Source organism: Rutilus rutilus (assembly GCF_951802725.1).
Source record: "Rutilus rutilus genome assembly, chromosome: 24".
NCBI classification, from domain to species: domain Eukaryota; kingdom Metazoa; phylum Chordata; class Actinopteri; order Cypriniformes; family Leuciscidae; genus Rutilus; species Rutilus rutilus.
The window spans coordinates 19,691,247-19,707,975 of NC_140228.1; positions in this window are offsets into that span (position 1 = coordinate 19,691,247).

Sequence of the window (16,729 nt, forward strand, 5' to 3'; positions counted from 1 at the left end):
TCTACCCCATAAGTCATTGCGCGCCGTTGACGACAGCATTTATTTATTTATTTTTAAAGGCGACCGAGACTAGAGATCGGTGGTGGACAGCAAATTCACATTTAAATGTAAGTATTATGTTTTCATTTACTCAAATAGCTAGCGAAAAAAGAGTTAAAGTTTATTATAAACTTCATCTTAACTCCTTCGTCACCATTGCATGGCTTCATTTGTCAGGTAGTTTTAGGCAAAACTTGTGGTAATAACGTTATTAGTTTAACGACCTATTTGTAATATTTGCACTAGTCTATCTCACTTGTGTATTATGAGAAATATAATTCACCCTATAAAGCCTAAAACAATAAGAAAAGCAGTAGATAAGGCAATGGGGTTTCACTTTTATGTGTTTTTGTAGTGCTGTCATACAAGCTATGTGTTTTTAACCAAATTTGAGTATACAGAAATATTAAGTATATTTTGCATATATGTACATATATGTCTTGATGTGTCATATTTAGCAGTGTTAACAATGCACTTAAGATTGCACCCCTGTGTTAAGTACCCTTTTCTGCTTTTTTAGAACAATTCAGGGAAAAATGGGTCTGGGGAATGTAACTCCCATACAGTATATTATTTTGTGCCTGTATGGGAGTTGCATTCCCCAGACCCATTTTTATATATTTTATATATATATAAGAAAATTAATACACACGTCTTTGCTGAAATGTATTGTGCTGTTGTTGTTAACAAGCCATGGTTAATTTGCTCTGCCTTAGGATTGCACGTGTCCTGGGACAGGAGAGGGTGTAAGTGGGAAACCCACTGCTGAAACTTGGCCCTGGTTTGTCCCAGAGCCGGCGGCAGAAACAAATCAATGGACGGGCATTTAATATTCTTGGGGGGGCCTAATTATGACATCCAATACATTTTTCTATAGGACAACAACCAACTATTGCTACAACAGTTTCACGGCGATTTCAATATCCTAACTACAATTAGCCTATTGCCCACTCATATTTCGGCTACTGAAGATATCATGTTAGTTATAGCCTTGGTCTGCATTGTTCCGTGAACACAGCATGCTATAAGCCAACTTCCTATAATAACAGCCTAATAGTCACAAATCTCAAGTTAAGTATTAAATCAACCATGCATAATCAACTACGACACACTCACACACATATAGCATATCAGTGTGAAATGCATAATTTACACCACGGCTGGTGCAACTTAAGAAGAGTAATAAAACAACTGGCCTACTCACGTTCTTAATACAGCTGAAGTCGACGTTTTTGGGAGTGGAATCTCCTCATGAGTTTCTCTTTCCATTCGTTTCTGAATCTCCTGGTAAGGTCCTTCTCGAAGGCAAGTTGGATGAGATGGGCTTTCCGTTTGTGAAGCATGCTCCGCCGGTGTTCAGAATAAATGTTTTTGAGTGTGGAAAATGAATTTTCACACATAGCTGTTGATGCGCCCAGTGTCACAGCATTGGTCATGGCAGTAAGCACACTGGGCATTGCTTGCAGGGCACCGCTGAATTTGGTTAACATGTTGCTCAGTGTCCATTTTCCATCATCCGGAGGAAGTTCACTTTCACGGAGTTTGTTGTAAAGGAACTGGCGGCCCACGATATACTCTGATTCAACAAGTTCAGTGCCTGTTAGCTCCAGTAGTGGTTTTACCCTAACTGTATCCATAAAGTTCTCTCTGTCGGCCTCCGGGTCCAAGGCAGCCAGCGCACCAATGAGATGGCTATTACGCTCACCAAAACGCGCACATAGCTCTCCGTGCACTGCATCCACAACACTATAAAACAACCTCTCCAGTTCAGATTTTTCAATTGTTTTGTTTTGTCCAACACTTTCCTCCACTACAAAATCCCGTAGATTCTGGTTCAAGACACGCTTTCTCTTACTTGGTCCAGTTGTTGTTGTCGCGTCGTCATTGGCGGCTGGTACAGATGTGTTCCATAACGCACAAAATGCTGTCTCATTGCGAAGTTGTCCAATGCATTCCGACGCACTGTTAACGAGTGTTACAGCAGTATACAAGTCCATGTTCTCGGCTTGTAGCATGCGGTTTGGGGGCTCTAACAGGGCTAAAACTCTCCGGATCAGGTTAGCTATGAACTTGAAGCTCAGCTGCGTAACTGCGCGAAGGAGACCCACGGCCTCTATGCGCACATCTGCTCCAAGGGCCCTCGAACTCTCCACTTCAGTGAGTACTGTTAAAATATCATCAAAATTGTCAATGATGATAGATACTGTCGCCAAATGACCTGTCCACCGCTGATCCAACAGGCGTTTTAAAGTTTGGCCTTTGTAGTGAATTGATATTGTGGGTTTTCTAAAGAATTTGTAGAGCAGATTGCAGATATGGAAAACTTCCTCAACTGCATTCTCGACTGACATGGCATGAACAATAACCAAATGAAGCTGGTGATTAAAGCAGTGCACGTATGGGATATCACGGCCAAGTTTATCCTTGAGTAGTTTCTGAACTCCTCCATTTTTCCCTGACATAAGGGAAGCACCATCATAAACCTGGCTTAATATCTTGTCAGTGCTGAGTCCGATTTTTTTCAACTCATCAATTATTGTTGTAGTTAGAGTATCCGCATCCCCCTTTTCGGCTGTAGCCATGACTAATAAGCGTTCACATGCTGTGTAATTTTCATCAACGTAACGTGCAACTATTGAAATGTTTTCTTGACCTGTAGGGTCGCGGGTTCCGTCCACTTTGATGGTGTACCAAGAGTCCCCGATCTCTCTGACAATTTCTTCTGTCAGTATGGCGCTCATCATTTCGATGACCTCGTTTTGCACATCATGGCTTGTGTATGTTGCATTTCGAGGGACGGATTTGGTTATTTCAGCCAGATGATGATCTTTTCTCAAAGTATACTCAAATAATGAGAGAAAAACTCCAGTGTTTGCATTTTCGTCTGTCATATTGGCAAAACTTTCATCGTCTCCTCTGAATGCCATTTGGTTTACAGCTAAAAACTCAATCATGTCAATAATAGCCGATATATAATATCTATTACGTGCCAGCTGGTCTGCGTGGACAAGAGTGCTGATCTCTGTACCTGTCTGTCTGCGTCTTTTGGATTCTTTCCACATAGATTCACACCTCAAGTGTTCTTTAGAGGAACCATGCTTGTTCAATCCCTTACTAGTCTCAGTTGCATGTTTCCAATCAGTGAATCCTTTCATGGTGAATGTTGTGTCTGAGGAACGGAATTTGCGACATGCGAAACAAAAGGCTGCATCTGCTGTCAACGAGTATTCAAGCCAATCCCTATTTTTGTACCAACTGCAGCTAAAAGAATGCTTTTTCAGTCCATACAGTTTCACAGGATATTTGTCCAAAATCACCTGCTGAGGTTCATCAGTGCCAAGGTCACACACTGAGTCTGTTAATAATTCCACTGGCCTGCTTGGTCCCACCGTGACGTCGACATGCTCACCAGACTGGCTAGCGCCAGAAAAAACATAGCTTGGATCATGACTGGTGCTGCTAGCCAAGGCTCCACCACCTTCTGTCATTGTAGCAGGTGTTTCAGGCGCCACAGGTGTTAGTTCCTTCCCTCCAGAAGCTGACGATTTGAAAAACCTTCGTATATCCATATTTTCAATTTCCACTTTCACGATTAATTTAACCTAGCTAGCTAGCTTAGGCAAAACCGAGCGCATGTCGCGTCGCTATAACTTTACCGAGATGCTGCTGTTAGAGCGGTCAGCGGGAAACCCCTTTTTTGTAAACAATAATCATTCAAACTTCCGGGTGTTTTTTTTATAAGATTATGAGTCAAACATTACACTTAAATACACACATCAATAAATATATAAATACTACACGTAAATTATTATTATTTTTAAAATAATTTATTAAATGCAAATTGGATGGAGGGCACAGGAGCTCTGTAGGCGATAGCGCCGGGCCTGGTTTGTCCTCATGGGTGAGGTGTTGGGACAGAGGCATTGCCTCAATCCCTGAGGACAGACCAGGGCCGAGTTCAGCAGTGTGTGACCAAGAAGAGGAGGAGCCAGGGGCAACACCAGCACCCGCACCAGCACCAGCATCAGCACCACAAAGAAGGCGAGACAGAGAGGACGAGTTTTTGGACTTGATTAGAGAAGATATGGGACTGCAGAGGCGAGGAGAGCACTGGAGAGTAGGGAGAGGATGGACAGGCTGTTTTCTCTTTTTGAAAGAATTATTGAGAAATATATATATATTCTTGTTTAACTTATTTCACCTATATTTTTTTAAAGGAAAAAAAATCTATACATTTATTTATTTTTATGCAACTTTAAATGTGTAAATAAAAGAGAATTCATTGCTCTGGACATTGTTTATTTTTGTAATGACAGTCATAATTTCTACATGAAACAAATTCTTCTATACCCCCCCCCCCCCCCCCAACTATTTACAACATACGTTAAACATAATCAATATCAACATAAACATTTAAATTTACAGTACATAAAATAAGAAAAATTATGTAGACTTTTATTCAGCTGAGTGGGAGACCCTGGTGTGCTGCTGGACCGGGATGGGCTCCACAATAGAGACCCTGGTAAGGCCTCCTGCTGGTGGGACATCATCTGGGATGCTCTCCAGAGTGTTTGACTGCATATTTTCACTATCCACTAAGTTGTCTACCAACAGGTTTGCAGGGCTGACTCATGGAATAAATATTGAGATACTTTATTACACTAAAGTACTTTTAATAACCACTAATACCGCATTGGCGAAAAACTACTAGTCATATATTTTAAACCTTAGTTAAGCAATTGTTTTTTTTTATATATATTTTTATTATCTTGCATTCTCTAATGTGCTTAAGGTATCAAGAGTAAAAGTAAAGGAATTCTGCAGGAAAAAAAAAACCTTGTCAGGGTTTTTATGATGTTTTGCATTTCTATTACTGCATGTTGCATTTTACTTCTGAATATTTTCAAGGTTGATACATTAAACTATATACTTGTGTGTAGTTTAATGTAAAACAATGCATCATATTGTAAAATAACAATTTTGTAGTGTTGCTGTCCTGTGTGGGAAAATTACTTCGAGTATTAACGAAGTATGTAGTTCCTTACATATCACCACTGGTTATTTTGAAAATGAAAGTAACAAAATGTAGGCCTATTGTCACAATATTAACAAATTGTTGCTAACTACAGCTCCGTCCCATTTCAAAGGGCGCATCTGAAGCGCTCGGACCGGTCTAGCCTACGGAGGATTGTTCTTGTCGCCTAGCAACAGTGACTGACAGCTGCCGATGAAGAGCGGGAGTAACATTCGCACTGGACTTTTTATATTCAACTGGGTTTTATATTCAAATGGGGTTAAAAACCTATGTAAATATATTTACCATGGTCCATTTATGTGCATAATAAAAAGAATACACTAGCCTACAAAATCGCATCAAGGTAAGATATAAATGAACATTTGAATCTTCGGCTAAGCCGAAAGTATGACCTGAAACATCCTTAATACCATGTCCTCCAGTAAAATATAAAACATAAAAATGACAATAGCCAATTCTGGCTCCATAGCATATCAAATGAATTGTCAGGATGGCAGCATACTCTCGCACCGTTGCTTGGCGCCTGGAGCGGTAATCGGGAACACCTGGCTGGGCAATTAGGAAATCCTATGGAGGCTACATGGTGCGTCCTTCGGAGGACGCATAGGCTGCATCCTTTAAGTCTTCAGTCCTTCGAAGGATGCAGCCTTCACATTGAGACACAGCTTGTTAGTTTACCTCACCTCCCGAAGCTGTTCATTCATCCCGTGACATCCTCATAAACTGAGCTTTGCAGTCTGTAGTACCGGATACAGAATTGATTAGTTCATGCTTCGAGTCTATCGACTTCGGATTCGAGTCATTCGTTCATCACATGACAGAAGAACGAAAGACTCAGAAGAATCAGACCCGAAGACTCGAGAGGTGAACTAATCATTTCTCTTTCCGGGACCGACAGCAAAGCCTCTATGGTACTGACAGGAAGAATTAAAGACTCGGACCCGAACCCGAAGACTCGAGAGATGAACTAATCATTTACAGTACAGAACCTATTGAATGTTGTGCATGCGCGGTCAACACAAAATGAACAAATCACTCTCTGAGACAACTCGGTAGTCCCGAGTCATATTACACCGTGTCCTTACTACACGCGATGCCGCGACGCGCGATAAAAGGTATCTTTTCCATGTTAATCAGAGCTTTTGTCCTAACCAGCCGCGGCGACGACACGCGACGATTCTATTTTAGAAACGGTTTCTATTTTTCTGCGACGTCGCGCTGGAACAACAACACAAAGTGTGGCAATGATAATAACAGGTACTATTTATGTGCTTTATTTAATGTTAAAAGCATGCAATGTGACTTTGAATATCATTTAGTGCTCCCAGCTTTGTAGCTGTAAAAGCAACTATGGATAATTCACCTCAGATCTTGAAATTAAACAAATGGAAACAAGAACGTTTAAACTGTGAACAAACAAGTATATTCTTTGTTACGGCCTAAGCCTTATGGGTGTTGTATTTGTATTTTGTGTGTATCTGTTTCTGTATTCTGATTAGTTTCTTTCTCTTCTTTCTCTTGTTAGGCTCCGCCCCGCGCACCTTGCTCTAATGGCTCCTGTTGAGAATACAAGCGGAGTGTGAAACAGAATGAGGCACACAGCGGTGAAACCCGGCTTTCATTAGCCGTATAATAAATGTTTAAATTGCACTTTGCCTCGCATGTCCTTTGATGTTGCTTAACCCTTTTCCAACGAGCATTTTAAAAACAGGGGTTCGTAACATCTTTGACAAAGATTGTTTTATTAACTCAGAAGCCTATGTATTTTTAATAATGTTTAAATGGTGTAATATTTGTGAATTTGATTATGTAACCATCTTATCCATTTTCTTGCGAGTACCGTCAAGATTACTCTCTGGTGCTGTGAACCTAATTATATTCTCAGGATATTTTTATACCCTACAATTTATAATTGTTTAAATATTGATTGCAAAGGATGGAAATCGACCCAAACAATCTGTAAAATAGTTTAAATGTGCCTTATCCATCACATTACGTGGCTGTTATTGGTTCATCATTACCATCATCAGTAACAAGATTAATGTTCTTTATTTACACGTATCAGTTCAGAAGGTGCCATATACATCATTATTATTATTATTATGATTATTAATCAAGTAAACAGAATAGATGTTGTAATAAGCAAAAAGGGGAAAAACTGTTTCTTTGTGGTTCTATTGGTGTTGTTCATAATCTGTTTGCCTCTACAAAGTATGCTTTATTCATAAGGTAGGCCTATATTGTGTACTAAATTTGGTGCTTCAATATCACTTTCTTAAGCCACATTAAGCGTATTATATGAGAAAAGAACGTTTGATTACGGTGCCGTTGTCTCTTTTAGCAGACTACTGCCATCTAGTGGTAGCGGGTTTTCTCAGACAGCTGTGTGTGGATCGTGCAAGGCTAAACCGGCGAAATGAAAGTCTCAAAATCCAAATGAATCAAATAGGATTAACTCAGAAAGAGTCAATGAATGCACGCGTGTCACCTGATCCACAAATGCACATCTTACTTGTTGCATGTACATATTCTGACTTACATTAATACAAAATTGAGGTTTTGTATCAACAACTATGTCTCTGTTTGTACAAAATGCTGCACATTCATGCGTTTCTGGATTTTGCACAGACAAGTTGTATTGTATTAGTTTAAATGTAGTGACGCACATTTGTGAATTTGTCAAATAAATGGGTAGTTGTGCACACATTAATAATTAGCACCAGGCCTATTAATTTGTACTTGTTTGTGTTGGTTGTGAAATGCTTAAAAACCGTGAAAAGAAAGTCTCAAAATCCAAATGAATCAAATGAGATTGACTCAGAAAAGACATCAATGAATGCACGCGTGTCACCTGATCCACAAACGCACATCTTCTTTGTTGCATGCGCAAATTATGATACTCTAACACAAAAGAAAACATTTGTATTCACAAAAAGGTCTCTATTTGTACATATTGCTACACATTCAATTTAGAATTTTGCACACGCAAGTTGAATGGCATTTGGTTGTAGATAGTAAACCATATCTGCAACATTTATCATGTTGTTCATGGTGTAAATCTCATCGATGAGGCCATGGGGATGACGGATGGAGACAGAGCCGGTGGAGAAGGAGCCCAGAGCGCAGACGGAGAGCCAATGGCCAGGCATGATACCGCAGCCTCCGGTGGCCGCGACGGAGGAGTGACGATGATCTCCCGAGGTGGAACATGGGTACCGGAGGTCTGAGGTGGAGCCGGAGCAACTGAGGACCGGAGGGAGGGCGGAGCCAGACGGAGACGTAGAGGTGGAGAGATGGCACGGAGCAAACGGCTCGCAAGTCTGTGGCGTAGGCATGGTAACATGCGACCGAGGTGGAGCCGGAGGGTTGAGGGAGCCCGGTGAAGCCGAATGGCCGATGATCCCAGATGGAGCTGAGGGAGGGAGGAGCCAGGGCAGAGTCTGGACACTGGGCCGTGATGGAGTGACGGGATCAGTGGCTGGAGGACTCCCTCGACGGCGCACGGTGTTGTCGGCTCACACACCTGCTCAGACGCTCGTTGAGGCTCCGGCTCTGCGGCGATGGAAACTTTTTAATAATTTGAAATTATTGAAATAAGAGGTTTAATAACAGCCAGCTTGAAAGTTATTGGTACATATCCTGATGACAATAATGAATTTATAATATTAAGAAGAGGATCTATGACTTCAGAAAGCATCTCTTAGCTTAGTCAGTATTGGATCTAACATGTTGATGATTTTGATGATTTAACAAGTTTAGACAATTCTTCCTCTCCTATAGCAAAAAAATGTTCTCGTTAATTTAGCCACTATATCAAATAAATACCTACGGTTGTGTTTGTTCATTTCTAAGAGAGTTGAAAAGTAAGCAGATCCAGCCATTTTTAAGGCATTTCTGTAGGCAATAACACTTTCCTTCCACGAAATGTGAAATACCTCTAGTTTTCTTTTCTTCTTAGCTAACACTACGAACTGCCCAGCTGCAACTGCAACATGCGGTCTTACAACGACTAGAAGCTGTTGGCTTTTAGCTCAATAAAGACAAGTGTCACTTCCGGCAAACCAGCCAGCTGTTCTTAGGTCATACTGTTTCAGTGGACAGTCTTCTTCCAGATGAATCACGTGTACAGGTGTTTTAAAATGCTCCTGCTGATTATCTCTCAAGTTTGCCCTTACCATGGTTCTCCTTCAGAGAATGCTGTTGCTCCAGCTCCTGATGATGATGTTGATGAGGAGTTTGTTGCTTTTCTATCTGCTGCCTGTAATTCTCTGTCTGCTGCTGATGTTGATGCTTCTTGTCCTGCTCTAACCAGACTTCGTACACAGATTTCTAATGGTTGGCCTCCTTCACCCAAGGGACTGGACGTTAGGTTGTTGCTGTACTATAAACTGTGACTGGAACTATGTTAAGGACAACTTCATCTTCCGAGGCTCACGGCTGATTTCACCTGCTGCTCTTAGCACAAAGTAGCTGGTCTCCATAGCGCACAAAGGACATCAGGGAGAGATGAGAACCAAACAACGCCTTTGTAATCTCTATTGTTGGACAGGGATGAATGCTCAGGGTTATGATGCTGTCCATTCCTGCCACAAGTATCAGCTCTATGACAAAACTGTCAAGTCACATCCTGCTCTTCTCCAGCCAGTGCCACTACCAGATGGACTATGGCAGAAAGTGGCTGTGGATATAGTCGGGCCATTTGACACTACTGCATCCAACTGCAGGTATGCTATAACATTAACGGATTATAACAGCAAATGACCTGAGGTCTCCTTTACTCACACTGTCTGTCACGGTGTGGGTTTTGTGTCTTGTTCTTGTCTGTCATGTGTTCCCCTGTCTTCTCATGTTTAGCTGTCTCCCGTTATGTTGATTAGTCTTCCCAGGTGTTTCTTATTTACCACGCCCCCTTGTTATCTTGTTTAGCTTGGTTGTCTGTGTATTTAAGCCCTGTGTTTTAGTTCAGTCATTGTGAGTTATTGATGTTGTGAGGTTGCATGTTCTTTGTTCTGTTCCGAAGTCTGAGTTTATGTCAAAGTTCTAGTTTATTTAATAAAAACACTGTTGCACTTGGATCCTGCTTCTTGCTTCCTGCTCTGCATCATTACAGAATAACTCACCACAAATGGATCCAGCAACTGTGAGCAACCAGGCCCTAAGGAGTTACCTTGCTACTCTATTTCAAGATGGCCAGCCCATTGAAAGGTATGTGAAGGACTTCTGGGCTTGCTGCCATTTAGCGTCACTAGACGACGTTCAGCTTATGGATCTGTTCTGGAGCGGTCTGGACGAGGATATCGCTCAAATGATGCCAGAGGTCTATACCGGCTGGACGCTAGAGAGGTATATCGACCTGGCCCTTTTCCTGGGTGATTCGTCATTTGCTGTGGGCGTGGAGGAGAAGCTCCGTGAACCCACAGTATCCCTTCAGCCTGTTCTTCACGTCACGCCAATCACCAGATCGGTCTATAGCCGTCCAGGACTGGTTTCCAGCGTGGCCGATTCCCTGCTGATGTCAGTGCGTGTTGCCAAGAAGACTCTTCTGCCCAGCCTGTCCCGGTCTCAGTCCCTGTTCCAGGTCCCGTCCAGCACAGAGCCCTCTTCGCCGCTGGTTCCGTCTAGCTCAGAGTCCTCTTCACCGCTGGTCCCGTCCAGCACAGAGCCCTCTTCACCGCTGGTCCCGTCCAGCACAGAGCCCTCTTCACCGCTGGTCCCGTCCAGCACAGAGCCTTCTTCACCACTGGTCGCGTCCAGCACAGAGCCTTCACTGCTGGTCCCGTCCAGCACAGAGCCCTCTTCGCCGCTGGTCCTAACCAGCTCAGAGTCCTCTTCGCCGCTGGTCCTAACCAGCTCAGAGTCCTCTTCGCCGCTGGTCCTACCCAGCTCAAAGCCCTCGCCGCCGCTGGTCCCGTCAAGCTCAGAGCGCTCTGATCCTGATCCAGAGACTGTTCACGTCACTTCTGCCGATCCAGAGACTGAGCTTCACGTCACTCCTGCCGAGCCAGAGCTTCATGTCAGTCCTGCCGATCCAGAGACTGTTCAGGTCACGTCTGCCGATCCAGAGACTGTTCAGGTCACGTCTGTTGATCCAGAGACTCTTCAGGTCACATCTACAGAGCCTGTGTCTCCGGACAAGATGGCCGCCGCCGAGCCTGTGTCTCCGGACAAGATGGCCGCCGCCGAGCCTGTGTCTCCGGATAAGATGGCCACCACCGAGCCGGTGTCTGTTCCTGAGCCGGTGTCTGTTCCTGAGCCGGTGTCTGTTCCTGAGCCGGTGTCTGCTCCAGCCTATGACCCTGTAGCTGCCCCCAAGAAGATTTTGGGGGGGGGCAGTAGGTCTCGCGATGGGACCATGAGGGCCGCCCCGCTATGGTCTCCAGAGGGGTCTTCACCGCCGTGGCCGCCCGAGGGGTCTTCACCGCCGTGGCCGCCCGAGGGCTCTTCACCGCCGGGGCCGCCCGAGGGGTCTTCACCGCCGTGGCCGCCCGAGGGGTCTTCACCGCCCTGGTCGCCTGCACAGCCTGATCCGCCCTGGTCGCCTGCACAGCCTGATCCGCCCTGGTCGCCTGCACAGCCTGATCCGCCCTGGTCGCCTGCACAGCCTGATCCGCCCTGGTCGCCTGCACAGCCTGATCCGCCCTGGTCGCCTGCACAGCCTGATCCGCCCTGGTCGCCTGCACAGCCTGATCCGCCCTGGCCTCCCATCCTGCCGCAGTCTCCAGGTCCTCTGCCGCCCCACGGGCCTGGCCCTCCATCCCGCCCCCAGGTCCGCCTCCGCTCCACCACCCTCCTGAATTATTTTTTTTTGTTTTGAGGGGCGTCGGGAGCCGCCCATAGAGGGGGGGCTATGTCACGGTGTGGGTTTTGTGTCTTGTTCTTGTCTGTCATGTGTTCCCCTGTCTTCTCATGTTTAGCTGTCTCCCGTTATGTTGATTAGTCTTCCCAGGTGTTTCTTATTTACCACGCCCCCTTGTTATCTTGTTTAGCTTGGTTGTCTGTGTATTTAAGCCCTGTGTTTTAGTTCAGTCATTGTGAGTTATTGATGTTGTGAGGTTGCATGTTCTTTGTTCTGTTCCGAAGTCTGAGTTTATGTCAAAGTTCTAGTTTATTTAATAAAAACACTGTTGCACTTGCATCCTGCTTCTTGCTTCCTGCTCTGCATCATTACACTGTCATTACGGATTCTGTGGTTTTGTTTCTGTCATCAGTCTTCAGCCACCAATGCAATCCATTGAGTATTGTCTGCAACTTTCGCTTTTTTGCTGGAAGGAAGGGATATCTGTCACCATCATTCTTCTTTCTACTACCCGGCAGCTAATGGTGCTGTAGAGAGGTTCAACTGTGTGCTCAAAGACACTGTACAAATGGCCATCCAGCAACATCAGTCATGGAAACCTGTGGTAACTGACTTCTTGGAGGTGTAACGTGCCACTCTACATGCTGCAACTGGTACTTCACCCTTTCAGCTCCTCTATGGCAGGCAAATGCACACAAGGCTGTCTATTTTGCCATCTGCTCCAGTGCACCACCAACTGACATGACTATTCACAGAAGGGTTACACGGGTGCAACACAAAATGAAAAAGTACACCAATGCCAAGCGTGGTGCTCGCACTCCTTGTTTCCAGGAGTGGGATAAAGTGAGGGTACGGAACCCCTTGCATGTTGCTAAGGGACACCGAAAGTTTACTGATCCTATAGTTGCCAAAAGACTGGGGCTGGGAACATACATTTTTAGTGATGGAAAGACATGGAAGACACCAACAACTCTGGCTAAGAACACTGCTCCTACACACACACTCATAATACTAGACTTAAACGTGATGTTCGAAAGCCAGTTAGTTGAAGGACTGAGTTACTTTGTTAGATCTGATGTGTGGATGTATCTGCATTGCCGATGCAACTCTGATTTTCTATTCTGTTTTGTTTTGGGGGGTTTTAAAGGGGGAAAATGCTGTGTTCATCAGATGAATTGTATTGTTGACTACAATTATGAAGTGTTGTGTTCTGATGTAATGTGTGGAGAAAGGAAGTGATGATGTAGTAAGTAAAGTAACGCTTAAAGATGCAAGTAAAGATGATGGATGAAGTTCGCTATCCCTGTCTTTTATGCTTTATTGTTGTTAAACAACACGTGACAGATACCACACAATTGCGTGGAAAAAGAAAAATTTAAATAAGTTCTGTCAGAACCACTATCGTCAAATACGATTGACAATTAGCATACAGTTAGGATTGGCGGTATGGTTCTGTTCTGGGCAAGAACTCCCTGCGCATCCATGCAGCCTAGCATGGATAAGAGCAGGGAGAGCAGCAATAACCCCCCTTAGGGAAAACAGAACAGAACCAACATGAATGTATTGCAGATGTCATTGATTAATTTTAATGTACAACATAATTAGAGAATTTTAGTCTGATTTAGGGGTAATCAGAATGCTAAATCCTGACTGATGAGAGGAGGAGTATAACTAAGTTATAGTGAAGGTCAGAAAATACAGAATGGAGTTTTGGAACAGAATGAATTGATTTCAGAAAGTCATGATTAAAAAAAGAAAGCCAGTAGATCAGTCAGAATCTCAGAAGGCAGCACCTTCTCTTATCTTATATTAAAACACTGGATTTTACTTTCATCTTTTCATTCTTTTATTCCAGCCTGTATTTAATAATGAGGTCATTTTGAAGTTTTACCGCCTGCTGAAGTCAAATAAAAATAATTAATGTATGACAGAAAATTCTTAAAGCTGATTCTTTTTCTGATCTTTTTTTTTTTTTTCAGTTAATCTTTGCTAAGCATATAGTATAATTTGCAATCAAAATGGGTTACACTTTATTTCGATGGTCCACTTTAGACATTCTACTAAACTATAAGTAACTTTGCAACTACACGTCAACTCTCAGAGTATTAGTTACAAAGTTACAAACTTGCATACTATTCAAATTAGAATAGAAATTAGAAGCATTTCATTTTGAACCTAGTGTATCTATCAGTGAAAATTGGTTAGAAAGTTGTCAGTGTCTCCACAGAGCTTTAGACAGATTTGCTACATTAGGTCTGGTGCAGATATTGACACACACTAACACACACCACAAGATGTACTGTAGAAGCACCCAAGTGTGGTCAAGTTGGTTTTGAGATCTGCTTTGATCCCATCTATGGGTTTTAGTCTCATACATGTGTAGCCATGGAAACAGATCAAACATCTCTACAGCACACCACCTAAACATCACTAAAACCGATCTCTGGTCAAATCAGTGGAGTGGGATTACCAAGACCTGCAATCTCCTGAGCCATTACCATCAATCTTTAACTCACTCACTCCCTTTACATTCACTTGTTCCTACTATTTGGCTTTCGTTGTGTCCTTGTGGCCAACAACACTCACTCATTCATTTGTGGTTACATGTTTTCCACTTTTGTTCCACTTTACAGCTGCAATTGGCATTTAAAAAATATATATATTTGTTATATATATAAGTTGATTAAACTTTGACAGATAATCTCTTGTTCTGTTGAAGTTCTCAGTGGTTTCACATTCTACATTTATTTAGCAATTTTGGCACTTTTTTGTGTTTTTTTGTTGTGAGAACTAACCCAGCACTTAAAGGGATAGTTCGGCCAAAAATGATATTTAACCCATAATTTACTCACCCTCAAGCCGTTCGAGATGTCCTACGCCAGCATCCATCTCCGTGAACGCGCGTCGACCGCTACCGGAAGCCAGTTATTTTCTTTTATAAAGTTTTAAATATGTATATTTTTACGACAAAACCGCACGGATTACCCTCAGAAGGCCTTCGTTTATCCCCCTGGAGCCGGATGGATTACTTTTGTGAAGGATGCATGCACATTTTGGGACTTGAAGGAGGTGGACCCCATTGCTTCACATTACAACCACTGAAAGATCTAAGACATTTTCTAAAATAACTGAAAATGTGTTCGTCTGAAAAAAGATTGACATATGCATCTCGAACGGCTTGAGGGTGAGTAAATCATGGGTTAAATATCATTTTTGGCCGAACTAGCCCTTTAAAAAACTGCCAACCTCAAATAAAATAAATACAAAATAAAACAGCTTATTTAATATTTAGTTGGACTACCTGAGGTTGACAATTGACAACTGTTTTTCAAATAAATGGTATTCTTTTAACTTTCTATTCATTAAAGAAAAAAATAGATACATCATGGTTTCCACAATGATATTAAGCAGCAACTGTTTTCAACAGTGATAACAATAAGGAATGTTTCTTGAGCACCAAAACGGCATACGAGTGACAAAATGATTTTTGAAGGATCATGTGACACTGTAGACTGGAGTAATGGCTTTTATGTCATGTCAGTGCATGTCATACATCACATGAGATATCAGTGTTCTACTTCGGTATTTCTCTGAAGCCCTGTTTACACAAAGGGAAGACGCAGATATTTCCCTGCGGTTTGGCCTCTCATTTACACGAAAACCCAGTTTTTATCACAGAAAACGATTATTTAAAAAAACTCCGGCCAAAGTGGAGATTTCTGATAACCCCAGTTATGTGTTGCCGTGTCGTGGGTTTTAGGTTCTCAAACGTCACATTATGCGCCAGAAAATGCTTAACATCATGTGAGCGCCCTAGGAAGTCGCTCGTGTTATTCGTTGTTGTCGATTCTGAGGATTCTGATTGGCTTGCATGGCTTTATCCTTCTCCCTACACTGCCGCCCATAGGTTTGGCATAGTTATGATGGCGCTCGACGGCGTATTTACGGGGTTGATGTAAATGACAACTTTTTTGAAAACGATGTTGTGTGCACGATGTTATTATTGAAAACGGAGGGGGGGAAATATTTGTTTCTCTAAATACCCCGCTATGTCTAAATGTGGCCTGATTGATCTGGTTCTCTCTCTCTTTCGGACTAGGCTCCGCCCCTGCGCACCTGCAGCCTGTTCAGTGATGTTCTGGGCTGGATATATAACGAGAGAGCGGGCACGAAGATAGCTGTAAGATCCTAATAAGATCCTAAGAACACTAAAAATCTTCTAAAACAATAAATTTGTTCACCTCAACTGATTTCCTGCAGAGTAGCTCTGCTAAGCAGCAGGGATGGTGGACCAAAATGGTGCTGTTTGCCAAAGGTGTGAAGTCATGAACCTGTCTGGTTGCTGAGGTTCTTAGACAGCATGACTAAGCTTCTAGTATTACTCAATTTCATTGTTTACAATGCTTTAAGCAACCATCTGGCAGCAGAGTCAGTGACGTTTGCAAATCTAAAGAGACTCCGAGGCCAGTGATATGTATTGAATGTGGGTGGATGGAATGCATTATGCATTGGACTGAAGTATGTGGCATCTGATTGTTTACCACGGCAGTTTCAGAGTCTGATGTACCGATACAACAGAGCTTAGGCTGTCTTATTTGAGTCTGCAGTGCCAATCTGTTAGACAAACAGTGTGTATTTACTTAGAAAAGAGAGAGAAGGAGAGAGACAGATCAAAATTATTCTTAAAGGGATAGTTCACACACAAAATAAAAATTCTGTCATCATTCACTCACCCTTATATCGTGTTTAACCCGTAAAACTTTCTTTGCTCTGTAGAAAACAAAAGGAGATATGTTGAATAATGTTCAGACTTCTCTTTTTTATACAGTGAAAGTAAATAATGAGTTATACTGTTCATC